Source organism: Chiloscyllium punctatum, chromosome 10 (genome assembly GCF_047496795.1).
Source record: "Chiloscyllium punctatum isolate Juve2018m chromosome 10, sChiPun1.3, whole genome shotgun sequence".
Taxonomy (NCBI): domain Eukaryota; kingdom Metazoa; phylum Chordata; class Chondrichthyes; order Orectolobiformes; family Hemiscylliidae; genus Chiloscyllium; species Chiloscyllium punctatum.
The window spans coordinates 58,981,739-58,994,336 of record NC_092748.1 but is presented as its reverse complement, the minus strand read 5'-3'; the positions used below and the strand labels follow the sequence as shown (position 1 = coordinate 58,994,336).

Genomic DNA, 12,598 nt, shown 5'->3' with positions numbered 1-12,598 from the left:
TAGTCGCGCAGACGCAGTTATCGTGATTTTGAAGCTGGAAGTTGTTGGTGGATCGCTTGCTTGGTAGGTATCTCCAGGCAATGCTGCTAGGTGAGACTAAATGTAATTGAATAAAATTTGAAAATGGACTGCTATTGATTTTGTGCTGAGATTATAACCTGGTAGACAACCGGACTTGCAAGAAACACTGGGATGGTATTTACCACCCAGGCTGTTGGGTCATTGGAGCCCAATTCCATATTGTCTACTTTGTATACAGGCACTTGGTACTACGTACCCTTTAACTATTCTCAATCTTCTTACCCCCATGCATGCTGTTCACCTAATTGGTATAATGTATCATGTCTATTCTAATATTCAATAGAATTATGGTTAATTGAAAACTTCGATGCCTTTTTACCCACCTCTTCCTCAGGACTGAACTTCACAAACACAAAGTTAAAAATCACATAACACCAGGTTATAGTCCAACAGATTTATTTGGAAGCACTAGTTTTCAAAGCATTGCTCCTTCATTAAGTGGTTACAGTACTCTTGGGGGATACATTCCAGGACCTACCATGGAAGCCCGAAACTGTGGATAGAAGCAAACCCATTCATTTAAATGGGAAATGTACCTTCCTAGCAGCCTCCTGGTCCCTGGTTCTGCTGTGTGGAGGAGCTGGTGGTGGACTGGGATGGGCAAAGTTAAAAATTGCACCACACCAGGTTATAGTCCCAACAGGTTTATTTGGAAGCACAAGCTTTTGGAGCACTGCTCTTCCTTCAGATGATTGTGGAATAGGACCATAAGAAATGGAATTTATAGCAAAGGTTTACAGTGTCAGACAGATAAAATGATACATTTAAAAAGTCATGATTATTTGTTAAATATCGAGGTTTCTTAAGTACATCATTTTACCTGCATGACAATGTAACCTTTTCATATAAATTCCGTGTCTTTTGGTCCTACCCCACAACCACCTGAAGAAAGAGTGGCACTCTGAAAGCTGGTGCTTCCAAATAAACCTGTTGAACTATAACCTGGTGTTGGGTAATTTTTAACTTTTTCCCTGGTTCTGGAACATTCCCTATAATATGTTCCGGTGGCAGTAAACTCTGTGTAGTTGAAACCATGGAAAATGATTCTGCAGATATGGGCATCACCCTGTAACCCAATATCTATCAATGCCTTAAGCATACTCAAAGGTTAAGCTTCCACAGTCCTCTGTGGTAAAGAATTCCAGAAGTTCACAAGCCGCTGGGGGGGCAACGCTCCTCATCTTGACCAAAATTTCAACCGAGATATAATCTGTACTCAAATCCTCAAAGTCTAACATTTGATTAGCCTTCCTAATAGCTGCACCTACATGTTAGCATAAATTACTTTTATTGGCAAAGATACCAAGGACATCCTTAAGAAATACTCTGCACATCTATTTCTGTTGCCAACTGGACAAACTTACAATTTTCCACATTATGTTGCAGGTGCTGTATTCTTGCCCTTTTACTAAGTCTGTCTAAATCCTCCTTAAGCTGTTTTACATCTTCCTCAAAACACATTTTAACTTAGCTTTGTATTATCATATTTGGTCACCAACTCTAAATCATTCATCTGTTAATGTTGTGATTAGCTGGTGCCGAAGTACTGTTCCTTGTGATATCCCACTTGTTACAACTTCCCAACATGAGAATGACCCATTCCTGATGCCTGAAACATCGATTTCGAAGCTACTTGGATGCTGCCTGAACTGCTGTGCTCTTCCAGCACCACTAATCCAGAATCTGATTTCCAGCATCTGCAGTCATTGTTTTTACCCCATTTATTTCTACTCTAGTTTTTATTCAGTGAACCAACATCATGATTCTATGGCTTTAAGAGTTAAGTTTTGTACTTTTTTTTTAAATATAGAAAGATTGAGACCAAGGTGACGAGCAGTCTACTTCAAAGTCAATAAAGTAAACAATTTGTCAGACCCTTTTTTAAAAAAAAAAGTTGGAGCAATAGAAGCAACCTGAATGGGTGGGACCAAGCTCCCACAGAACCAGGATTTTATTTTAGTTTTAGCCTTCAATAGCAGTTACTGGGGTCTTGAAGCTGGATATGCAAGCCCTTAGTATAGCTATAGTCTGGGATTCTCTTCCTTCTGCTACAATTACATATGAGACAATCTATTTTACTGAATTTGCCTTTGCTGAGGGTGTTTTTATGGGATATTACTAGATTGGAATAGGCAATTAGAAGTAATTAATAAACATATTATTTTGTTAAGCATTTTGATAGAGTTACAGTTAAGCCAGGTCAGTTCTTTTATTTTTATTGTATGTGTGTTTTAACTGTAGTGTAAAATAAAGTCGAGTAGTTTGACCAATCAAATTGTATGTGGACTGCAACGCCTGGCACTTGCCCTGACAATAAGAAAAGGTAAGGTCGAGGCTGTCGTCTTAATATATTTTGAGAGGGTTTGGTCTGGTGCATAACATCAATCATTAATCCAAACCAATACATTACATCCTGTCCCATTTGTTTTAATGTTTCTAACCAGTCTCCTGTTAGAAACTTTATTAAAAACATTCTGAAAATGAAAGTATACTATGATAAGTGACTCTCATTTATCTATTTTGTTCATAACATCTTTTTAAAACTCCAAATTTGTCAAGCACAATTTTTTATTCACAAATCTATGCTGACTATACCAAATCAGATCATTACCAACCAGGTGTCTATTTATTCAATCCAATTTATCCAATAAGTTATCCAAAAATAGATTGGAAGACAAGTGGTGAAGATCACTCGGTTTGCAAAACAATATAGATGGGTTAAGTGAGTAGGTGACATGTGTCAGATGAAATATAATGTGATGTTATGCACTTTGGCAGAAGAATAGAGAAGCTCAGTATTGTTTAAATGGAGAAAGACTGCAAAAAGCTACAGCAAAGAAAGATTTGGCAGTTCTTGTGCATAAATAACGTAAAGCTAGGATACAATTTCAGTAGGCAATAGCAAACAGGAATGAAGGATAAAAATAGGTAGTCCTTCATAAAACTATATGAGCACTAGTCGGACCACAACTGGAAGACTGTGAATAGTTTTGGTTTCATTGGCTATGGAAAGATGTACTGATCTTGGAGGGAATCCAGAGAAGTTTCACTAGGTTGATCCTAGTAATGAAGGGATTTTCTTAGTAAGTTGAGGTTAAATTTTATTCATTAGCATTTAGAAGATTAAGTGGAGACCTTATAGAAACATATAAGATTCTTAGGGGCCTTGACAGTGTAGATGCTGAGACTTTGTTCTCCCTGTGGGACAGTCTACGATCAGAGAGCATAATCTCTGAAACATGGGTCATCTATTTAAGACTGGGATGAAGAGAAATACCTTCTGTCAGAGGGTAGTGAATTTGTGGCATTCGTTAGGGCAGAGGGCTGTAGAGGCTGAGCTGTTAAGTATATTCAAAGCTGAGATAGATTTTTAATCAAAAAGGGAATCAAGGGTTATGAGAAAAAGACAGAAATGTGGAGGTGAGAATTATTGGATCAACCATGATCTCATTGAATGGCAGAGGAGACTTGATGGAGACATAATGGTCTGGTTCTTCTCCATCTTCTGATCTTCATAACATCCTTTCTAAAGGTTCCCACAAATTGACAAAATATTTCAGTTGAGGCAAACCATGGCAAACCAAACTTCCTTGTTTTTCTATTCTGTCCCCAGTGTGTAATGCCCAAGAATCCTGCATGTTTTAATAACTGCTTGCTCAATCTACCTTGCCATATTCAATGATGTGTGCACATGTAGTCGGATGTTCCTTTGCTCCTGACCCCATTTAGATTTGTATCCCTTAATTTGTATTTCCTCACCTCATTCTTCCTATCAATATCGATCACTCCAAACTTCTCTGCATGAAATTTCATTTGCCTTCTGTCCATACTTTGTCAATTGTGCCCTGTACAGCTAAGTATAGGTTATTAATATTTATTAAGCAAAGTTAAGTTCCTGACAATGCCCCGCGCCACCACAGCTATATATTCTTTCACTATAATTTGGACAGCACCTTCTTTCTTGATGATCATGTTGAGTTTAATCAAGATGGAATAGTGTTCCAATTATATAACAAAAGCATAGAAGTGACAAGAAGTGAATACCAATCCAGGTCAGGGTAGGATACTGGCATATATGAGCAGCTCTTTGCTTTCTTCCTGCAAAGTGCCATGCTTTTTCTTGAGGTCTTACCAACTACCTGAGAATATTAGATTAAAATCAGCAAGATGGAAATTGGGAGTTTCTCCCAACTAGAACCTTTCCAGTCTAAATACTTAATATCATTTTTGGGGGTATACCTGGTGTTTGCTAGTGGCATGATCCCACAGTCCTCTAGAGGTTACACTTTAATACAAGATAATGAATAGCAAGTTGAGTTATTTGTTCAATGTATACCTTGAGCTTAGAGAGTGCTAAGAATTGTTTTAGGAGAAAGTGAAGACTGCAGATGCTGGAGATCAGAGCTGAAAATGTGTTGCTGGAAAAGCGCAAAAGGTTTCCTGAAGAAGGCTCATGCCCGAAACATTGATTCTCCTGCTCCTTGGATGCTGCCTGACCTGCTGCGCTTTTCCAGCAACACATTTTCATTGTTTTGCCCAATATCTATTCTGTGCAGTTTCTCGATCAATTTTACTGTTGTCTAGAGATAGTCAATCTTCAAACTTAACTCTTTGTTCATTTGTATCCCCTTTGTTCATTTCTGTCTGTTGTCAGTTGTTATTCTTGGAGCTGTTCATAAGTCAGTAATCCGGTCTTAATAGTTCATTCCCCTATCAAAGTAATTTACCGTGGACTAATTTACTTATGTTTACAAAAACATCTCTCATTTCACTTTCATACGTTGGTTAACAACAATTTTTAAGCAGCTTTGTTAAATATGATATAAAAATAATCTTGTCATAACTTTGCACTATGTTTATTACTTAGACATCTATTGAGTTCAGTTTTCACTATCGCAGAGCCTTAATTAGGATATCCCATGTCCACTGAGTCATTGGTTTCCCCCCCCCCCACCGCATTTAACACGGTTGGTATATATCAAGATACACATTACAGTTGATTTTAGTGAAACTGAATATAATTCACTCGGATGTTGCCTTGGCTAGAGCCTTTCAGTGATGAAGAGAGACTATATAGTTTAGGGTTGTTTTCCTTGGAACAGAGAAGGCTGAGGGAGGATCTGATCGAGGTCTAGAAGATTATGAGAGACACAGTTAGGGTCAATGGGAATAATATTTTTCCCTTCAGTACAGGGATCAATTACCATGGGGTGCAATTTTAAGGTAGGGGACAAAAGGTTTAGAGGAGGTATAAGGAAGATGTGGGTATTTGGAACTCAATATCTGAAATGGTCGTAGAGGTAAATAGATGTTGTGGTTTTGTTCGCTGAGCTGGGAATTTGTGTTGCAGACGTTTCATCCCCTGTCTAGGTGACATCCTCAGTGCTTGGGAGCCTCCTGTGAAGCGCTTCTGTGATGTTTCATCCAGCATTTATAGTGATTTGTATCTGCCGTTTCCAGTTGTCAGTTCCAGCTGCCCATTGCAGTGGCCGGTATATTGGGTCCAGGTCGATGTGCTTATTGATTGAATCTATGGATGAGTGCCATGCCTCTAGGAATTCCCTGGCTGTGCTCTGTTTGGCTTGTCCTATAATAGTAGTGTTGTCCCAGTCGAACTCATGTTGCTTGTCATCTGAGTGGGTGGCTACTAAGGATAGCTGGTCGTGTCGTTTCGTGGCTAGTTGGGGTTCATGGATGCGGATCGTTAGCTGTCTTCCTGTTGTCCTATGTAGTGTTTTGTGCCGTCCTTGCATGGGATTTTGTACACTACATTGGTTTTGCTCATGCTGGGTATCGGGTCCTTCGTCCTAGTGAGTCGTTGCCTGAGAGTGGCTGTTGGTTTGTGTGCTGTTATGAGTCCTAGTGGTCGCAGTAGTCTGGCTGTCAGTTCAGGAATGTTTTTGATGTATGGTAATGTGGCTAGTCCTTTGGATTGTGGCATGTCCTCATTCTGTTGTCTTTCCCTTAGGCATCTGTTGATGAAATTGCAGGGGTATCCGTTTTTGACGAATACATTGTACAGGTGTTCTTCTTCCTCTTTTTGCAGTTCTGGTGTACTGCAGTGTGTTGTGGCCCTTTAGAACAGTGTCTTGATGCAACTTCTTTTGTGTGTGTTGGGGTGGTTACTTTCGTAGTTTAGGACTTGGTCTGTGTGTGTGGCTTTCCTGTATACTTTTGTGGTGAGTTCTCCGTTCATGTTCTCTGTACCATCACTGTACAATTACTTCACTGATGACCAAGAGTAGACTGAGAGAGCAGTAATTGGTCTGATTGGATTTGTTCTTGTTAGTGGATAGAATGTATCTGGTCAATTTTCCACATTGCTGGGTAAGTGCTGTTGTCACAGGTATACTGCAACAGGTTGGCTAGAGGCATGGCTAGCTCAACCCCAGGGCATTAATGTGGACTTCACCAGTTTCCTCATTTCCCCTTCCCCCACTTCACCCCAGTTCCAAACTTCCAGCTCAGCACAGTCCCCATGACCTGTCCTACCAGCCTATCTTCTTTTCTACCTATCCACTCCACCTTTTTCCCTAACCTATCACCTTCATCCCCACCCCCACTCACCTATTGTACTCTATGCTACTTTCTCCCCACCCCCACCCTCCTCTCATATCTCTCCACCCTTCAGGCACTCTGCCTGTATTCCTGATGAAGGGCTTTTGCCCGAAACGTTGATTTTACTGCTCCTCAGATGCTGCCTGAACTGCTGTGCTTTTCCACCACCACTCTACTCCAGCATGGCTAGCTGTGCAGCACAAATCTCTCGTACTGTTGTTGGAATGTCATCAGGTCCCATCACCTTTCCAGTATCCAGTGTGTTAAAGAGTATCTTGACATCTTGTGGAGTGAATCAAATTATCTGAACGCTGACATCTGTGATTCCACAAACCTCAGGAGCAGACCAAATGAATCATTTACTTGGGACTTCTGGCTGAAGATATTAACAAAGGCTTCAGACTTACTATTCTTCCAATGTGCTGGGCTCCCTAATTGATGGAGATAGAAATAACTGTGGATACCCCTTCTCCAGTGAGTTAATTGTCCACCACCAATTATGACTAGATGTGGCAGGACTGCAAGGCTTTGGTCTCATCCATTGGTTGCGGGATCACTGAACCCTTTCTACTAAATGCTGCTTCTGCTGTTTGGCATGCAAGTAGTTCTGTGTTGTAGCTGCACCATGTTAACACCTAACAGTTTTAGGTATACTAGGTGCTATTCCTAGCATGCCCTCTGCACCATTGCAGGGTTCATCCCCTAGCTTGATGATACTTGCAGAGCAGGAAGTATGTTGGTGCATGAGGTTACATTGTCGTTGAATATATTCTGCAGCTACTGATGGCCCATAGCCTCTCATGGATGCAGAGTTTTGCTCAACCTATTTGGAATTTATCCCACTTCCACAATCCCAAAGTAGTAATAAGACAACACATTGGAGGGTATCCTCGATGTGAAAATGCAACTTCATCTTGAAAAGAACTGTGCAGTGATCATACCTGTTAATACTGTCATGGACAGGCACATCTGCACTGGGTAGATTGGAGAGAATGCGGTCAAGTAGGTTTTTCCCACTTGGTGGTTCCCTCAGTATGTGTAGCATAGTCTAGCAGCTTTGACCTTTTGGATTCGGCCAGCTCAACAGAACTTGTACCAACGAGTCACTCTTGGTATTGTAGATTTCTGTTACTTTCTTTAACTTTGCCACCCCTTGGCATTTTTCATAATTGATGCTCAGCATAGAGGAGTATTGATTCATCACCTGAAGTTGCATGTTAAATGATAATCGGACAGGTTTTCTTCTCATGTCATCAAGTCAGTCATGAGTACTTCCTGGGGTCCAGAGTCAATGTTGAGGGCTCCCAAAGCAATTTCCTCCTGATTGTATGACACTATTGGCAACTTTGGTGGATCTGTCCTGTCAGTGGAACAGGACATGTTCAGAGGTAGTGATTATGATGTAATTGTAAGGTAATGGATGTTATTAAGGAGGGGTTTTGTAGGGTCAACAAGGCTGGGTTTGCTGTTGTCATTTCCAGTGTTGAGTGGTTCACCCAGTTTCATTCCTTTTTTTAGACTCCTCGCGGTTTGATGCAACTACATAGAGGGCATATGAGAGTCAATGATATCGTGTGTTTAGAGACACATGTAGGCCAGACCAGGTAAGGACAGCACATTTTTTCCCCTTAAGAGTGGTAATTAAGCAGATGGATTTTTACAACAATTGATAATGGTTTCATAACCACCATTAGACTAGCTTTAATTCTCGATGTTTTAATCAAATTCAAATTTCGCATCTGCCATAGTGGGATTCAAACTCACTCCTCCAGCGCATTAGTCTGAATCTCTTGTAAAAGGGGAAAATCTTGTTTGACCTGTCTTGTGTCATTGTTTAAGGAAGAGGCAGAGATAGACAAAATAATGTAATAGATGCAATTTGTCTGGTTTTTCTGGTTAGACCACACTTAGAATAATGTATGTAATTCCGGTCACCATTTTTTAAAATAGATATATAGCACTGGAGATGATGCAATGAAATGGATGAATAGTTTGGGTGTCTCTTCCCTTGAAAGAAACTTGAGTGGTTAACAAATACATATCTTTAAAATTATGAAAGGTTTTGGTAGAGTGGGTACAGAGAGAACATTTTCACTGATAGTATCTTCACTATCAATTTAAGATGGGCACCAAGAATTCCGTCAAGGACTTTGAAAGAAACATCTTGACCCAAAGAGTGGTGAGAATGTGGAACTCGCTTCCATGGAGGTAATTGAAGTGAAATGTAGAGATGTACTTAAAGAGAGGGGAAACAAATAGATGATTGGGAAGAAAATAATGGGTTATATTAATTGAGGAAATGGAAGAAGGCATGTGTGAACCATAAGTAATTGGAATGAATTGTCTACTTCTATGTCTAAGTATATGCTAAATAAATCCATCACAAATTGTATGTTAAGAATTAGGATTGCACAAAAATCATTTTTTTGCTGCTTTTTATTAAGTGTATTACACAACTGAATGTCACAATTGTGAATAGGAATCTACTTGAATATGTTAACAAAATCTGTATGCCTGCTACTAATATAAAATTTGCAAATTAAACTTTATTTCAGATGTCTTTCAACATTTAACAAATAAAATCCTGCATGAAACCACAGTGTCTTATCTGTACAATTTTGTTTCAAGTCATACAATTATTTTTATATCAAAATAGTTTGTTATCCATACGGTGTAGTTTACCTCTTAAGTGACTAAAGTCTCAGTTAAGTTATTGAGGAATAGGTCAAAGTTAAGCTGAATCCATGAAATTGTAAGCAAAATTATTTTTGACAGTCATTATCCACATAGTCAAAATGGACTCAATATGAAACAGCTCACAATTGGCATGAATGGCAGCAGATTGGCAACTTTGAATAACTAGGAAAAACTTGATGTAGACAATTGACTGTAGACTGCGACATTTAGATATTTTAATGAACCTTTTAAGACATGTCGTGAATTTGTATGTTCAAACGAAGCTACTCAAGAGAATTGCTTGCATGTTGAACTTTTTCCACATGACATAGTTGAGGTGAATAGCATAGGCAATTTTTATTCAAAGGTAATTTAGAAGTTGCTTGCCTGAGATATTGAAACTGTGCCTCTATCATTTTTTTCTTTCAACTGACTAGCCAATCAAGTTCAAAGAATGAACCAATTATGAAGTCATACATATTTGAAAATTAACTGAGACTTTTTCCTTTTTGGACTTGGCCAACTCAGTCAGGAATTGTACTGCAATCATTCTTGATATAGGACATTGATATTCCCATCTAGAATACTTTCCGTACCTTTGCCACCCTCATTGCTTTTCCTAATTGATGCTCAACATGGAGGGGTACTGATTGATCACCGACAGTTATATGATAGGTGGTAATCGGAAAGAGGTTTTCTTACTCCTGATTGACTTGATGACATGAGACTTTGTGACTTCCAGAGTCAATGCTGACGGCTTCCTCAGTTATTACAAGGGATAAAGTTGTAGCAGGAGCCTCAATAATTAACTTTTGAAAAAGTAGTTACCAAAATAGGTAATATTTGACATAACTGAAAAATATTTTTTCTGACATTTTTCACAACTTAAATTGCTAATTGCAAGTTTATAATTTTATAACAATTAAAAGGAATTTTGACATTTGCAAACAACTATGGTACAACAAAGGAAATTATAAAAGTATTTAATTTGTTTTGAAGGTACTAGAAATAATGATTAGCAGACATTTTAAATTATTCGTTGATCTTGTGTGGTGTCACACATTGAAAGTTGAGACCTAATAAATGTTTTAATAATTAAAGGATTAGAGTATGGAGAAGAATGGAAAGAATGTAAGGAGGAGATACTGGAGATGAAAGAAGTAGCTAGATAAGAAAAGCGATGGCGAGAAGTAAAGGTGAGTAGATGGTAGAGGGGAGGAAGAGGGAAATTGGAAGAGGTTAGAAGAGAGGAAAGAAGTCAGGATAAGAGGGGATAGATGGAAATTGGGTAGTAGCACAGCAAGAGAAGGATAAAAGGGGAAAAGAATGAAAAATGGGGTTAGCTAAGGATAAGAGAATCATTTTGAAGGTGTTATTACAGGAAAATCTCTTTGTGGGGCTACACATACTGAAAGACCACCTGTAAAGAAGGGCAATTAATCTTGAAAGCAATTGAAGCAGTCACAGGAAATTTTGTGAGAGCAAGTGAGGATTGCAGATACTGGAGATCAGAGTCGAAAAGTGTGGCACTGGAAAAGCACAACTGGGTCAGGCAGCATCCGAGGAACAGGAGAGTAGAGCTAATGTTTTGGGGATAAGCCCTTCATCAGGAATGAGGAAGTTTCAGGAAATTTTCACCCAGAGTGTGCCAAATAAGCATACACAAATCTGCTCTCTATCCCTCTACTAATGGAGAAGAGAACTTTCAACAATTGTGGTTTTCCTGAAAGAACGCATTGAGATGTTCTCAAAATAATCTGTTTTGTTGGTGTATGTTCCATTCTCCCGAGCCAATCTAGATTTTGACTACTTATGAGACATATCACAACAGAGTCAGTAACCTGGCCATTGTAAAGAAGAACTGCAGCTCTTAGTGAATGGATTGAACTGAACCAAATCATAATTTTTTTTTTGTAAGTTATTTTCTGTTATGTTTCCTTACAACCAGTGCTTACAATACTTCTAATCAACAGTATTGGACTGTTGAAAATCTCTCATGGATTTCTCTTTGAAAAACCTCATACCTTCTTATTTTGAAGTTAAAAATTACACAACACCTGGTTACTGTCCATCAGGTTTATTTTAAAATAGAAGCTTTTGGAGCACTGCTCCTTCTTCAGGTAGCTAGTGGAGCAGGATATATAGGATACAAAATTTATAGTAAAAGGTCAATGTGTCATACAACTGATATGATGTATTAGACAAACCTAGATTGCTGTTAAGTCTTTAATCACTTAGAATGGGGATGCAAGTTTCAATTGATTAATATATAAATTCCAGAATGTAATTCAAATCACAACGCTGAGATAACTTAAAGTTTTATCAGTTTTTTTTTAAAATGTGACATCTCAGCTCAGACAATGCATTAAAGGTGTGAGGTCAGAGTCTGTCTGTATCCCAGCCAGGAGGTAAACTGGTTTTTATTACCAAAGTAGGAATTTATAAAATTTCACATTGACTGCTTACAGATTGTGTGCTTTTTGAACAAAATAGAATTTGTCTGCAAATGCAAATTCACCCCCATAGATGTGTGTGTATGTGAGGGAGAGAGAAAGTGTTTGTGTGTGGGGTAAGAATGTGTGTGCCTGATTAATATTACATATTAATCAATTGAAACCTGCATCCCCATTCTCTGTGATTACAGACTTAACAGCCATCTAGGCTTGTCTAATATATAGCATCAGTTGTATACACTTGATCTTTTACTTATAAATTCTGTGTCCTATGCATTCTGCCCCATTAGCTACCTGACGAAACAGCAGTGCTCCAATAGCTTGTACTTTCAAGTAAACCTGTTAGATTATAACCTGGTGTCACGTGATTTTTAACTTTGTACTATTCAACACTGGCATGTCCACATCATTCCTATTTATAAACCCTCCTTGCTTGTGGCCCATGATGTCTTTGCTTTCTCAACTTCTATAAAAATCAAGCAAATACAAAAACACTCAATATTCACAATCAACCAGCATCAAAACCAATTCAATAGCATCTTAAATATCTATGTTTGCTTTAAAAGACTGACATTAACAATAACTCTTTCAAATATTTTCTGTAACAATGTCCAAAAAGTCCCCCTAAAACACCTCAGAACAATCAATATGAGCTAGTTCTTTTGGACTAAAACTGTCACATTTAGCAATGTATATATTGCTAAAAAGACACTAAAAGTGGATGGTTTTCATCTTGCACTCATCAGAACTAGAATGCAATAAATGGATGTAGGGAAAAAAAGAAACACCATTTTATACAAAATGAGAAGATGGTGCTGATTCTTGGGGCT

The 12,598-nt window shown here is 38.5% G+C and overlaps 1 protein-coding gene across 2 annotated transcripts in view; it reads left to right on the top strand.

Moving 5' to 3' along the window:
* Window positions 1–4: 4 nt before the first annotated feature.
* cfap210 (cilia and flagella associated protein 210) overlaps window positions 5–12,598 on the top strand; it is a 193,092-nt gene continuing 180,498 nt past the window's right edge. Inside the window, exons 1-2 of one of the 2 annotated variants that reach the window (XM_072579274.1) lie at window positions 5–63; window positions 8,158–8,243. The gene's annotated coding sequence lies outside the window, so the exon portion shown is untranslated. Of the gene's footprint in view, window positions 91–8,157; window positions 8,244–12,598 lie in introns of both variants that reach the window. The other variant, XM_072579275.1, reaches the window with a different exon arrangement.